Below are 16,151 nucleotides of genomic sequence, written 5' to 3'. Positions count from 1 at the left end.
AAGAGTGCATGGATAGAGAAAATCAAACACTGGTGTTTATACTAGTTCGGCCAACAATGCCTACATCCAGTGTCCTTCCAACCCAGGAAGCAAATGCACTATAATGGTTGTGGTTTTTACAACAAGGAATTTATAGAAGCACCATGCAAAAATATAAATCTCCTCTCTAACCCAAAACCAAATATAGTTGCACACACAAAAACCAGAATTGCAGCAAGAATCCCCTCTTCTGCAATCACAGGTTGCCAAACCTTCAATCAAATGCAACAGTCTTCAAAGGATGCCAAGCCTATCAAGGATTAAACAAAAGCACCTTCTTTGTGCAAATATTGATCAAGCAGTATGCGAAATGACTCCTCCCTTTGAATCTCTCTCAAGCAAGATCACCACCGTCTTCTTGGAAAATTCTTGGAGCTTCTAAAATAAAGAATTCAATCTGAAACAGGAAAATAAAAATGTCAGATCACAAAAGTCACAGAACAATTCGCGTTCTACCTATTTATAGTTTTCTGTTATATCAGATTGCTTCTCAGTCGAATAGCCTACTAATTCAGTCGACTGTATTAAAATAGTTATAACAAACAGTCAACACAAAGGCTCCTTAGTCAACAAAATTAACACACATTTATGATAGTTGACCAGGTCGCACAATCTTAACTAACTTTTGAAAAATATAGCCGTTGGAGCATGTATGCTTAATAGAATTCCAAACAGATCAGTAATACAGTTGAATATGTAATCCACAAAGTTGACTGACACATGAAAAAACACTTTGAAATTCTTTTCAACTCAAAATCTCACATAACACTGGTTCACAAAATCTGTACAAAGATTTTAGCATAGTCGAATCCATTATGCATGTATTCGACTGGACTAGAACTTTGTCACAACAAATATAAGTTCATAAAGGTGCTTGTGATCTTTTCTTTTAGAAATGTGCAGTAATAAAAAACATTTTATTTCTCATTTCAATACAAGCATGTTCCACAAATATAACACTCAATCAATCATAGGAACATACATTGTAATTCAACAAAACATGTTCAAAAGATATGACAAACACTTCAGAACAAGAACATGTAATACTGGAACATGTGTACTGTTATTAAGCATTGTGTTGTCATCATCAAAAACTAGTTTGATATAGAGCTTGTGTTGTCAGCAATCTCAACATGTTATACATGTTATATGCTTATGCTTACTATGTTATATTTGTACAAGCATAACAGTGAACATATTGTGTTGATTATTGCATAATACTGTGTTTGAAATGCGATTATATTTGTGTATGAATAAAATGAGTTTTGGAAATGGAAAAACCATATGCACCAAGCATATTTGCATGACTTAATCGATTACAATGACATGTTATTCAATTAAGGTCATCAGACAACTAAAGTTTTAAATTGTGGCAAAACAATAAGTTTTAAGTCGATTACATTAGTGGTTAAATCGATTAAAACTTGTATATTGGCACAAATATTTTTCAAGTGTGCTGTGATGTATTTTGAGAAGAAAAGTTTTCAAAAATATGCTAAGTGTTACTACTTAATGTTTGACCAAGCATTTATTGCAAATCGATTATATTAATTAATTGCTTTGATTGTTGGTAATATGTTATAGTTGTGAAATGTATTCGACTAGATTAATAGTGTAATCGATTAAAATGCGTCTGATTTGAGTTATACTATATATAGACACATGATTTGATTTCTGAAAGGAGAATTGATCTTTACACTTTCATATCTGCTTCAGATTGTGCTTTGAAGTCTTACAGAAGAAAAAACGCTCCAAGAATCAAGAATTATCATGGTGATAAAGTCTTGAGGATTTCTTGTGAAGCAATACTGGTTAATTCATAACGTTTGATCATTTTGCACAATAGAGGTGGATTATGCTTGAACAGGAGTTGTTGCAATCGCTTAGAGTTGTTGTTTCCCTATGGTGTATACAGGAGGAAGAAGAACGTGATTCTTAACTTTGAGGGGTTGACTGCAGGAGATGATTGTTCTTACTCCGAGTCTATTTTTGTGTATTTCCTATATTAGATTAGTGAGTTAGAGAGGTGACTTACATTTCGGCATGAGGTCGCTGTAAAGCCCTTGGTATAAAAACTCAGATCTCTATAGTGCACTGGCTTCCATCTCGGGTTGAGTGGAAGGACACTGGATGTATACAGTATTGGCCGAACCAGTATAAAACACAATGTTTGAATTTTCCTATCCCTTCTCTCTACATTAAATCGATTATACTATGATCGCATTCGAATATGCATATTGTTACATTGCATAAAATTTTACTTGCGATTCAAGAAAAGTTTAAAGACTTCGTATTTTGCGAAAAAGATTTTAAAAGCAATCATTTTTACACATCACCAATTCACCCCCCCTCTTGGTGTGAGAAACAAAGCACATCGCTTTTTGAAAAGATATTTGAAAAACAGGTCGATTAACCTTTTTGTCTAATCGATTTATCGATCTTGAAAATGGCTTTTGTTTCTCAGAGTTTTGGTGAAGGTGCATCAACAAATAGACCACCTCTATTTGCTGGTGAAAGTTATGCATTTTGGAAAATAAGGAAGCAAATTTTTCTTGAATCAGTAGATAAAGGTGTATGGGATGCAACTCTCAATGGACCATTTGAACCCACTCATGTTGTAAATGGAAAAAATGTTTTGAAAAACTTTTCTTAGTAGACTCAAAAGGAAAACAAGAAAGTGCAGTATGATGTAAAGGCTCGTAATGTAATTGCTTTTGCTCTAATAAGGGATGATTTTTTTAGGATTTCCTAATGCAAGACAACAAAAAAAATGTGGGAAGTTCTTAAATTGACACACGAGGTAACTGATGAAGTAAAACGTGCCAAAAAGAATTCTTTCGTGCATGAGTATGAGATGTTTAGGATGAAGGTTGGAAAGACTATCTATGACATGCAAAAAAGATTCACGCACATTGTCAACCATTTTATGGATCTTGGCAAGGTGTTTGACAAGGAAGAAATCAACATCAAAATTTTGAAGAGCCTGAACAGAAGCTGACAACTTAAGGTAACTGCCATATCTTAATCAAAGGATTTAACTAACATGAATATGACAACCTTGTTTAGTATGCTAGGGGAACATGAGCTAAAGCTTGGTAGATTGAGAGAGGAAGAGGAAATACCAGGGAAAGAAATCATGAATATGATGGTAAAGAAATTTAATAAATTCATGAATAATAGAAATGCTGCAACTGAAAATGCAGGTTATTCAAGAGGAGGAAAGAAGAACTCAAGGAACAACACTGTAACATGCCATGAATGCGACAAAGATGGTCATATAAAGTTGGATTGTCCAGAATTGAAAAACAGGCAGAAGGCTGACACCAAGTATTCACAGGACAGGAGGAAGAGCAAGCAAAGAAAATCTTATATCGCCTGGGAGAACAGTGATGATGATTCATCTAGTGATGATGACTGTAGTGTTGAGGAAGAGTGCAATCTGTTGAGATTGTTGACAACACAAACTCTATATCACTCTAGTTTTTGATGATGACAACACTTTGTTTAATAAAAGTACACGTGTTGGTACATTACATGTTCTTATGCTATATTGGTTGTTATACCTGCTGAACATGTTTGATGTACTGTGTTGTATGTTCCTATGTTGATTGTTTGATATATTTGTGGAACATGCTTACATGCTTATGTGCAATGTGAAATGCTTTATTACATATATTTTACTGCACATTTTTTAAAGTGAAAAACTACAAGCACTTTCATGAACTTATAACTGTGTGACAAAGTTATAGTACAGTCGACTACATTATTAATGGATTCAACTATGCTAAAATCTTTGTACAGATTTTGAGAATCAGTGATCTGTGATGTTTTGAGTTGAAAAGAATTTCAAAGTGTTTTTACATGTGTCAGTCGACTTTGTCTGGTTTACATTCGACTGTGTTTTTGATCTGATTTGGAATTCAATTATACTCTTGCGCTTCAACGGCTATATTTTTAAAAGTTAGTTGAGCATTGATGACTTGGTCAACTGTATTAAATGTGTGTTTATTTTTGTTGATTGAGAGCTACTATGTTGACTGTCTGTTATAACTGTAATAATACAGTCGACTGAATTAGTAGCCTATTCGACTGAGAAACAATCTCATAGACAGAAAACTATAAATTGGCTGAACACGAGTTGTTCAAAGACTTTTGAGGATCTATCATTTTCATTCTTGTTTCAGATTAAATTCTCCGTGATAACAGCTCCAAGAATTCTCCAAGAAGATCGTGGTGATCTTTCTTGAGGGAGATTCAAAGGGAGATAGCTTGCGCATTCATTGTCTTATCAAATATTGTACAAAAAAGGTTCTTCTGGGTTGATCGCTTCAGGTTTGGCATCATTTGAAGACTGCTGCACTTGTTGAGGCTTGGCATCCTGTGGAGACTACTGGAATTGGACATTTTGTGATATAGGGGTTTCACGTTAAGGATTGTTCAACGTGGTGTTCAGATTGCAGAACAGGGGATTCTTGCTCCAAGTCTGGTTTTTGTTATTGCAACTATATTTTGGTTTTGGGTTAGAGAGGAGATTTATATTTTTGACGTGAGGTCTTCTATAAATTCCTTGTTGTAAAAACCACAACCATTATAGTGCATTTGCTTCCTGGGTTGGAAGGACACTGGAAGTAGGCATTGTTGGCCGAACCAGTATAAAAATCAGTGTTTGATTTTCTCTATCCCTGCACTCTTTAATTCTAGTCGACTTTACTTTTCAAGCAGTCAACTACGTTTTTTCGCTGCATATAAATTTTTATTACTTGCATTTCGAGAAAGTTTAAAAAGCTTTGTACATTTGATAAAAGATTGCGAAAAGATTTTGTTTTTTAAACACCACAATTCACCCCCCCTTTTGGTGTAAAAACGAAGCTTACCTATTTTTCAACACAATCTGTGTTTCATAGCAGGCTCTGCACATTCTAATGATAACGACAGTGATTTTGAAAGCGAACCAATTGAAGTAAAGTATGATTTGCTATTAGACTCTTTTCAGGAGATACATGTTGAAGTCGTGAGACTTCAATACAAGGTAAATCGATTAAGCTCAGAAAGAAAAGATTATGAATATCATATTAATAACCTTGTAGAAGAAAATGAAAAGCTTAAAAAAGAATTAGAAGTTGTGCGAAAAAGGATTAAAGATTACTTTCGAACCTAAATACTGTCTAATCAGCAACGGGACAATAAATGAGTTACTACTTGTGGGAAAAAGAGTGAACAACATCTACTTAATCAAGTTCACGAATAACTCATTCGAATATGTTGTACGCCTGATGACTAAAGAAGAAGATGCTTGGCTATGGCACAAGAGACTTGCTCACATCAGTATGAATCAACTTAACAAGCTCTTCTCTAAGAAACTGGTAAGTGGTTTGCCCAAGATTCGGTTTACAACTGACAGTTTATGTGATGCTTGCCAAAAAGGGAAGTTAACCAAACAACCTTTCAAGAACAAGTGTGAAATGTCAACCAAGAAACCTCTGCAGTTATTTCACATGGATCTATTTGGACCATCCAGAATAAAGAGTCTCGGAGGAAATTCATACGGGCTAGTCATTGTGGATGACTATTCAAGGTATACATGGACTTATTTCATTGCAGCAAAAAATGATACACTTAAAGTTTTCAAACGATTTGTTGTTGCTACTCAAAACGAGATGGATCTCAAGATCAAGGCTATCAGAAGTGATCATGGTGGTGAATTTCAAAACAAAGTGTTTGATGACTATCTAGCTGAAATGGGAATCGTGCATAACTTCTCAACACCCAGGACTCCATAGCAGAATGGGGTTGTAGAAAGGAAAATTAGAGCTCTTGAGGAATTGGCAAGGTCTATGCTAAATGACAAGGACATGCCAAAATATTTCTAGGCAGATGCTGTAAGCAGTGCATGCTATGTACTAAACAGAACAATCATTAGGTCTGTCTATATTGAAGCTGACACCCTATGAGCTGCTAAGAGGAAGAAAGCCAAATATTTCACATTTGAGAATCTTAGGAAGCAAAAGTTTAGTATTGAGCAACGACAAAGAAAATCTTGGGAAGTTCGACTCTAAAGCCAATGAAGCAATTTTCATAGGATATTCCTTGAATAACAAGGCTTACCGTGTGTATAACAAAAGAACTATGAATGTTGAGGAACCCATTCATGTGGCATTTGATGAGTTCATTATGGCTCCAAATCATTCTGAACAAGTCAAAGACTCTGTTGAAGAAGATGAAAACTCAATTGATGAAGAAATTCCTGAAGAAGTCATTGAGAAAGAAGATGAAATTGAGCAAGTCGAATCTCCTAGAGTAGAGTCGATTAAAGCATGGAAGGTACCAAGAAATGTTTCTACTGACAACGTTATTGGTGATATCTCAAGAGGGGTATCTACAAGAAGATAATTGAACCAATTTTGCATGAACGTTGCCTTTGTGTCCAAAATTGAGCCTAAGAAAGTAGAAGAGGCATTAAATGATGAAAACTGGTTGTTGGCAATGCAAGAGGAGTTGAATAAATTCATAAGAAACAATGTATGGGAGCTCGTACCTAGAAGACCTGAGCTACAAGTTATTGGTACAAAGTGGGTTTTCCGTAACAAGATGGATGATTCAGGTGAAATCATAAAGAACAAGGCAAGGCTAGTTGCTAAAGGCTACTGTCAAGAAGAAGGAATCGACTATGACGAGACATATGTTCCTGTAGCCAGATTAGAAGCAATCAGAATACTTCTAGCTATTGCATCTACAATGAAATTCAAGTTATATCAAATGGATGTGAAGAGCGCCTTTCTAAACGGATACATCAAGGGAGAAGTTTATGTTGAACAACCACCTGGGTTTGAAGATTTTGAATACCCTGATCATGTTTACAAACTGAGAAAAGCTTTATATGGGTTAAAGCAAGCACCAAGATCATGGTATGAAAGGTTAAGTGAGTTTCTCATAAAGAAAGGATTCTCAAGAGGAAAAGTTGACTCTACCTTATTCATAAAAAGTTCAAATAAGGATAAACTGTATGTGCAAATTTATGTTGATGACATTATTTTTGGATCAACTTGTGCAATGTAAAGAATTTTCAAAAATTATGCAGGAAGAATTTGAAATGTCTATGATGGGAGAATTAACATACTTCCTTGGTCTACAAGTCAAGCAAACTAAGGATGGTATCTTCATTCATTAATCCAAATACTGCAATGATTTGCTGAAAAGATTCAAAATGCTGGACTGCAAAGATGCTGCAACTCCCATGATAACTAATTGTTACTTGGACCTAGATGAGCTGGAAAAAATGTTGATCAAAAAATGTATCGAGGTATGATTGGATCACTACTTTGTCTTACTGCTAGTAGGTCTGACATAATGCATAGTGTTTGTCTTTGTGCTAGGTTTCAATCTGCACCTAAAGAATCACATCTTACAACTGTAAAAAGAATTTTAAAGTACCTCAAAAGTACAAAAGGCCTTGGACTATGGTATCCAAATGGCACAAACATTTTTCTAAATGGTTACAACGATTCTGATTTTGGAGGTTGCAAACTAGACAGAAAAAGCACCAGTGATACATGTCACTTACTTGGATCACCATTGATTTCTTGGCATTCAATGAAACAAGCATGTGTGGCTTTATCTACCACAAAAGTTGAGTACATAGCAACTGGAAGCTGTTGTGCACAGTCTCTTTAGATAAAGAGTCAATTAGAGGATTATGGCATTAAGCTAGATAACATTCCTTTGAAATGTGACAGTACTAGTGCTATAAACTTAACAAAGAATCCTATTTTACATTCGAAAACTAAGCACATTGAAATAAGACATCATTTCATTTGAGATCACATAAATAAAGGTGAGATCAAAATTGAGTATGTTGATACCCTACATCAATGGGCTGATATCTTTATAAAACCTCTGAACAAAGAAAGATGTTTTACAATCCGAAATGAACTAGGAATTCTAAATGATAGCAGTGTAAAATGATATATTCAACTGTGATTTGAGTGAAGTCAACTATGCTTAATTTGTCATACATTTTTACATATTGACTTTTGTTATTTCGATTATAATTCTTGCTTAATCAAAATACTTGATCTGGAAAAGGTTGTTGAAAGGTTTTGCAGGAAGGACATTGCTTTGGAAGCTACAAATGGAATTCAACATTTGAAAAACAATGAAGTCAACTGAGGATCTAATGCAGTCGAATGCACATAACTGGGTTAACAATTCCAATTCTGGAATTTGGTTATTCTTTACCGATTGCTTAAATTCTATATATCTGCTATTATCTCTACTATTATCTGTTACAAATATCTTACTTGAGATAATATTAAGAGATTGTTGAAGATTGTATCATTGCATATCTAAATTGTTTGCTATCTTGTCTTTGATACAACTATGTGCTAAACTGTTATTTAATCTGTGATATGCAGCTGATGGGTTGTCGCAACCCACACAAATTTAATGTGAGCTAACATGACAATTAAATTATCACTACCAAAAATACTAGACAACATTAAAGCAAAAGAAAATATTAAACCTAACACTATAACAAACTTATATCTAGCACAATTAAAATTATTAAAATGCAACACTAAATTAAGAAGATGGAAAACAACTCAAAATACAATGTAAAATATTTAAAGCAAAAGAAATAAGCAAACATGATTTCTTTTCTACCCATTCACGTGACATGTGAGCTTCCATGAGTTTCATTTAAAGAAAACAAATAAAAATGGGAAATGTTTCCCTCTTCTAGTATCCAAAAGCGTTCCTAAATGCTAAACTTTCTTTCTCCACTAAACTACCACACACCTTAAAAGCTATCATATTTATTAAATGAAGAAAGAAGATAACGTTGACTAGCCTTGCAAAGAGAGAATAATGTAATGAATACTACCCTTTTGCTAAATACAAATCAATTTAAAATGTCACCAAGTATCGTGCACAGCATCCACCTAATCCCATCTAATCATGTTTTCACTCTTTAAGAAATGAAAGAAAAAGTATTGCTACACCTCTAGCTTCCAACCGTCCCATCACTTCCCTTTCTTCACACTTTTAAAAAACAAAATGAAAAAGATAGCTTCTAGAAAACTCAAAAATGTTGTAGCCAATGAAAAGGAAAGAGCAAATGCTTTCTTCGTTCCATCCAAGGAGCCAAAACCGTGAACCCCTCCAAGCTCTACCTAATCACCTTCTTCTATCAAATCATCTCTTCATTCTTGAAAGTTAAATGAAAGCAAAACATCCAATCACCGGACCCACCATTTCATTCAATGAAGCTTAAAAGAAAAGCATTGTAAATTCCAAATAAAACCAAAGCAAGGCAAGGTCAGAGACTCATGGCTGCAACGCACAACACCCCTCCAAATCAAGTTTTTCATCATTCATTAAAAGTAAAATGAAGGTAGCGTAACACACATGGGAGCTCACCCTTCAAGATATTCTATGCTGTACCGTTTTCATTCGATAACAAGTTCAAAAAGAAAATGCTCCAACATTTGCACAAAAAAATAAAAAGGAAAAAGGAGATGTGGTTCATTCTTTCAACCCATAACTGTGAGCTACATTTCTTCCCTCCGAAATATGTTTCAGCCGAGAATGAATGTTTTGCAGAGTGTGTGTCGGCTAGGAGCTCTCCCTAGGACCATGTGTCCTAATAAAAACGGGTGGGGTCCACCCCAAAAAAAAGAAACCCTAGGCCATGTGTCCTCTACTATTTGGGCCCATCATAAATTTGTCAACATTGACCCAAATGTGCACAAGTTTAATTAAAAACATTATATACTACTAAGTTACAATATAATTAAATTTGAAATGTCCAAGTGGAGAATCTTTATTTAATTTGTCTTCATCCTAATGCTCCAAATTGTTTGTCCAAAATTTTCCCTGAAAATAATAATGTAAATAATTAGCTCAGAAAATTCAAATTAATTAAAATTAGAATTTCCGATCAAATTAAGCATAATTAGGAAAAACGGGAAAATACCGGACGAATAAACACAAATTCCTGATTAAATTCGGTACAATAAGCTAAGTGAAATCAATAAAATATCGACTCATCAGTTGCATTGTTCATCTGTGTTGAATTTATTACTTATGCATAATGACAAGGGGAGTATCACTCTTAACACATTTTACATAACATGCCTGCATTTCAGGAGGAGTTAACATTGTTATGTGATTAAATTGTGAATATGAGAGCATAATTGTATTTTATACTTTGCATATCTTTCTGATGCATCTTTGTTTTCATATCAACATAAATATCTAGAGCAATCCTTTTTCGTTAATGCACAAAGGGGGAGAGAAAAATGAGAGAATGAGAGAAATTATGAAAGCTTTGTGAAAGGGGGAGAATAGTCATTCTGTCTCATACATCATCTGCTTGATATTGTGCTGCTACTGGTTTAAATGCAGAGTAATTGAACTATGTTAAATTTTTGCTATCAGCTATTTGTTAAGTCCCTAGCAAGTGTACCAGATCGTTATCAAGTAATATAAAATGGGTAAGTCCAAGTATCGTTTCCCAAAGGACTCTTAGGCCTTAACTTTCGTGTAACCTAATTGTGTAAGACTTGAGAAAAGAATTAAATTTAGGTTTTTGAATGCAAGAACAAAAGTAAACATGCAAATGCAGTGAATCAATTGGCAAGGAAGAAAACTATGACTGAATGGTGTTGTTGGGGTTTACAATTTCATCTTATCCACTCTCTTATATCTACTCTTCTTATTTAATTCACTTATTTATCATATTGTCATGCAAACTTTCTTGGTCTACCCTTAACCCAATCTCTTGGCGAAAAGAGCCTATTACTAATTACCGGCTTGCTATCTCTAGCCTACCCTAGTAACTAATAATGCATGATAAACGGAAGCAAAATACAATTGATTGTCCTACCCCTATCTCTAGACAGTATTAGCTTAATCAAGGAATTGCCCCCAGTTCATGACATTACTGTACGTCTCCGTATCAATAAAGACAAACAACATTTACCGAATGAGTTAAACGATAAAAGCATTAAGGAAAGGTAAGGAACCCAATAATTGATAAATCAAGCATATGCAAGCATATATAGTAAATAAGAATTTGGATATATGAGAGTTTCAAAAGATTACATTGTTCTCCAACAACAAAGGGCTTAGTTCACCATTATCATGGTGAAACTAGATGAAATACAATGGAAGAATGAAAGAATAAACCCTAGATTGAGTAGATTCGAGCTTAAGCATCCAAAGAACGACCTCCAAGGAGTGTAGAGCTGCTGTGGACATTTCTTTGCCAAAAGAATGAGTTTTGATTCGCACTGGGGCTATATATAGGCCAAAAAAATAACAGAATCTAGGCCAAATAAAAACAGACAACCACTTAGTGGTTTCCCCCTTAGCTGTTGGGGCAAATCGGCAAGTGTACCGAGTCGCACAAGTAATATAAAATGGTAAGACCAAGTATCGTATCCCAGAGGACTCTCGGCGCTGAACAGGTGTTTGAAAACAAGATTAATTAAGGCTTAAAAATAAAAAGAGATCATGGATTTATTTTGCAAAGAAAATAAAATAAAGCAAAGTAAATGTGATCAATGGCAAAGAGCATATAGATGAATGGAGGTTGATCAATATGAGATGATTATGTTGTTGGGGTTAGACTTCACCAAGTTCCCTCTCATGTATATAAGAATTACTCTTTATTCATTAATGCCAACGTCCCTCACTAAGACACTTAAACTCGATCCCTCTGTCAATAAGCCTGTCTCTAATTACCAGTTCATAAAATTCCTAGCATTCCTGGTAAAAAGATGTGAAGATCAAGAGGTTAAGACGACCAAAGAATCATACCCTCATCCCTGAGCAATATAACCCTTTAGGAGTAATTTAAAAAAGACCTGAATTCTAAGGAACCTCCCAGCACTCATGCAAATCACAGATCATGCTATTGTATAAGCAAGCATTAAGAATAGATAAATTACTCTAACAATTAATGAAATAAAGCATATTGAATTAAGAAAAAATTCAAATACATAAGAGTTTACAAGGTTACATTATTCCCCAACAACAAATAGAAATTAGTTCCCCATAGACATGGGGGAACCTATGAATAATGGAAGAAAAAAAAGAGAATGGAAGACTACGAATTGGCTAGGAGTGTATTGTACGCTCTCTTCTACCAGGGATGCAAAACCTAGAGCCCCAGGGTCCTTTAAATAGTGCCAGAAGTTTCCCAAATTGCGGCCCGGTCCAAAAGAATCAAATCAGAGCAGAAACAGGGCCCGATCCAGGTCAATTCACGTTTAAGCGTCGAATAAGGCTCGCCCAAGCGTGAATCAAGGCTCATGTTGCGCTTGGGCGCCAGTTTTTCTCGCCCAGGCTTCGAGCGTCTGTCGCCCGGGCGCTGGGTCCATTGCCCGGGAAACGAGCGGTGATTTGCATTCACAAATTTTTTGTGCTTCTCGGTTGGTGCTCGCTTGGGCTTCGGGTTTTCTCCTTTCTTGGTGCCTTTTTGACTCTTTTTGAGCTCCATCTTCATGGATTTTCACTTCCTCTTCCAATATTACTTCAATTTCTATTAAAACAAGGGGAATTTGTTAGCAAATAAATCAAAATCAACCTCAACTCTCTTATTCACACAATTTACTGAAAACCTATGAGTTCAAGCAAGTTTCTAAGTGAAAAAGGGTGCTTTTAGTACCAAAATCATATGTCAAATAATGGTATTTTAATCCATTATCACAACCCTAATCTTAGAACTTTGCTTGTCCTCAAGCAAAGAAAATGCAACTCAGCTTTTCAGAACCATCACTACAATGACTCAACCTTTTCAGAACTTTTCAGGACAAGAATTTACTTTCCTCAAATCAGCATAAGATCTTAGTCAAGGTGTGCAGATATTTCAATGCATTAAACATGTAATATTCTTAAGAATGATCAATTAACCAAACAGAGATGCAATCAGAAATTCAGAGAACTATTCCTCACCAGAGAAGGTGTTTCACTCGAGCACTCAAAATTATATCATTCAAGCATTCAAAAGTGTCTCACTCAACTCACAAGTGTGTGGTGTGGTGTTTCTCTCTATTGTTACAATGTCACACAAATTAATTTTGCCTTTTATTTAACCATAATCAAACATACTCACAAATAGGTTATCATCATAAGGGCTTTTCATGGCTTGTAACTTGGCTGGGCTAAGAATAAAATTCGTTTTTTTTGGTCAGCAAAGTTCCTTGAGTTAAGAGAGACATTTGTGATTTCTCCTTTTAAGAACAACTCTCTTATCTTTTTCCCAGCCTTCCCTTGCAGTGAGCTCTTTCTTTTTCTTCTTTGAATCTTTCTTTCTCACTTTTTTATTCTGTTTCTTTTTTCTGCTTTTTACTTTCTTTTGCTTGCTCACTGCCTGGAGAAGTGGGTTGCCTTCTGGAAATCCCAAACTTGAACCTTTATCAGTACCTTATCAAATGTTCACACCTTAACTCAAGATAAAAATTTTTCAAAAAGGTTTTTCAAAGCATGTTAGGCTCAAGGTTCAAAGGTTAGAACAAATTGTTCTCTTTTCAGTGGGCAAAAATATATGAAGGCCAAAAGAACAAGGGATAACAAAAGATGGCCTTGATCATATGGACCTGCAGGCAAATAGTTCAATCACAGAAAATTTGGGCAAAATCATTCATGCTTTTAGAGTAACAACACTTATTTAAAAAAAAAAAACAACTCTGAAGCTCAAAACTCACACAGGTAAACTCACAAGTTCTTATATTCAGAAAAGCAACCTGCTCAGTATCTCAATTAAACTTTATTTCAAGCACCTGTCTTATTCTTTTATTATCATGCAACACCTCAACTTCAATCAAACACTAAAATTTTCAGAAAACAGACTTATCACACAAAACAGAGCACAGTTGAATCAGAGCAGTTTAATTCATTCAAGTATAACACATAATAAAATAAAAGGAATCACAAATTCAAACAAAAATTAAAAATTAAAAATTAAAAAGTAAAGGTTCAGAGCACTGGGTTGTCTCCCAACAAGCGCTTCTTTAACGTCACTAGCTTGACCCAATAAGCTCATGTCACATCAACCAACTGCATCTTTGATTGTGGTATCATCCTTTCCTTTAGTCTGCCAACTGATCTTTAGCATCTCCCTGTTCACCTTTTTGGTTCTCCTAGAAGTAGGAGATTAAATCTCTATTAATCCATCAGCTGTGAAGTCCTTTATCACCCTAAGTTTCTTGTTGCATTGGACAGGGAGGCCAGGTGTCAGTCCTTCCTGTTTTTTCAAAGGACTTTGGTGAACAGTTGCTCCTTTGCTATCTTTTTCTTCTTTGGGTACCTGTGACAGAAAACACTTTTTACTTTTCCTCCTTAGTTTGGCGGTTCTAGTACCTTTCCCGGGTGCATCTTTAAATGCAGCTTTGGGATTGGGTTTCTTCTCTTCAATCTGCCGCCTTGTCTTACAGGCACTCAGGATCACCTTCTCTTCTTGATCTTTGAGGGCTATGGTTCCCTCATCAACATTGATAATTACTTTGGCCGTTTTCAGGAACGACCTTCCAAGAATGATAGGGATCTCTGTATTTTCTTCCATCTTTAGGATCACAAAGTCTACCAGGAACATCAGATTGTCAACTTGCAACTTTACACTTTCTAATATACCATGGGGCCTTTTGGGGGATTCATCTACCATGAGGATGGACATCTTTGCTGGCTTTACTTCTAACTCCCCCATCTTTTTAAGAAAAGCCAGGGGCATTAAGTTGATGCTGGACCCTAAATCAATCAAGGCTTTCCTAATTTTATGTTCCCCAATGTTGCAAGGAATGGTAAAACTTCCTAGGTCTCCTTCTTTTGGGGGCAGAGTCTTCTGTAGGATTACGCTGCAATCTCCCTGTTCTTCAGTTGTCTCCTCTTTTAAATTTTTCTTTTTGAGGAGCTCTTTCAAAAATTCCTTGTATTCAGGGATCTACTGCAGGGCTTCTGTCATAGGAACTTTTACCCCTAATTTTCTTGAAATTCTTCAAGACACCCTGCTTGTATTTTTCTTGTATTCTGCTCTTCAGGGTCCTTGATTTTTTTCTCAAAATTTTCTTTGTCTACTTCTTCTTCTTTCTCAACCTCTTCTTTTTCTTTCTTTTTTTCTTTTTTCTCTCCTTTCCCATTTACTTCTTCCTTATCTTTCTTAAAATATTTCTTTTTTCTCTCTTCCTCACTCCTTTTTTCTCACCCTCAATCAATTTTTCTTTTTCTCTTTCCTCACACTCTTTTTCTCCCTCTTCTCTTTTTTCATTCTTTTTTTCTTTTCTCTCTTTTTCTCTGTCATCCTCCATGCTTGCTATAACCTTGCATTCTTCTTTGGGGTTAACCTCAGTATTAGCCCCAAAATTTTTATATGACTTTTCCTGCATTTGATTGACTGTTTGGATTAACTGGCCCATCTGTGTTTCCAGGTTCCTAATAGCCGCTTTTGTATTCTTTTGATTTGAATGGGTTTCCTGCATGAACTGGTTGAGAGTTTCTTGAAGCTGTGCAGTCATATCTGAAGAGGAGGGTTGTTGCTGCCACTGTTGCTGCTGTTGTGGGGATTTATAGTATTGTCCCCCAATTTGCCCAAATTGTCCTGATCCATTACTTGGGTGGGATCGCCACCCTTGATTGTAATTATTAAAGCGGAACTGGTTTTGATAGCCCATGTAATTCACTTCTTCATTCAGATTCTCGGGCATTGCACATTGACCATTAATATGGTCCCCACCACATAACTCACAGAGTTATTGCTGAAGTTGTGCCACACTTTGATGCTCCTTCTATGGCTTCATCACCTTTTTCGTAAGGATCTCCAGTTGTTGAGTGATGATCTTATTTTAGGCGAGGAAGGCATCATAGGGCTGCAATTGGAAAACCCCCTTAGGCTGGGATGGAGTTCCCCTCTCACTGAGTGTCTTATTATCACTGGCGGCCATGTTCTCAATTAATTCATAGGCCTCATCAGGGGTCTTGTATTTGATTTTGCCTCCAGTTGAGGCATCTAGCATCAATTTGGTTTGTGAACCAAGGCCTCCCAAAAAGAGGAGAATCACTGTTCCTTCATCAAAGCCATGGGTAGGTGTCTTTCTCAACAAGCTTTTGTATCTTTCCCA

Source organism: Vigna radiata, unplaced genomic scaffold (genome assembly GCF_000741045.1).
Source record: "Vigna radiata var. radiata cultivar VC1973A unplaced genomic scaffold, Vradiata_ver6 scaffold_400, whole genome shotgun sequence".
Lineage (NCBI taxonomy): Eukaryota > Viridiplantae > Streptophyta > Magnoliopsida > Fabales > Fabaceae > Vigna > Vigna radiata.
The sequence above is the reverse complement of the archived record's forward strand: the minus strand, read 5'-3'. Positions refer to the sequence as shown.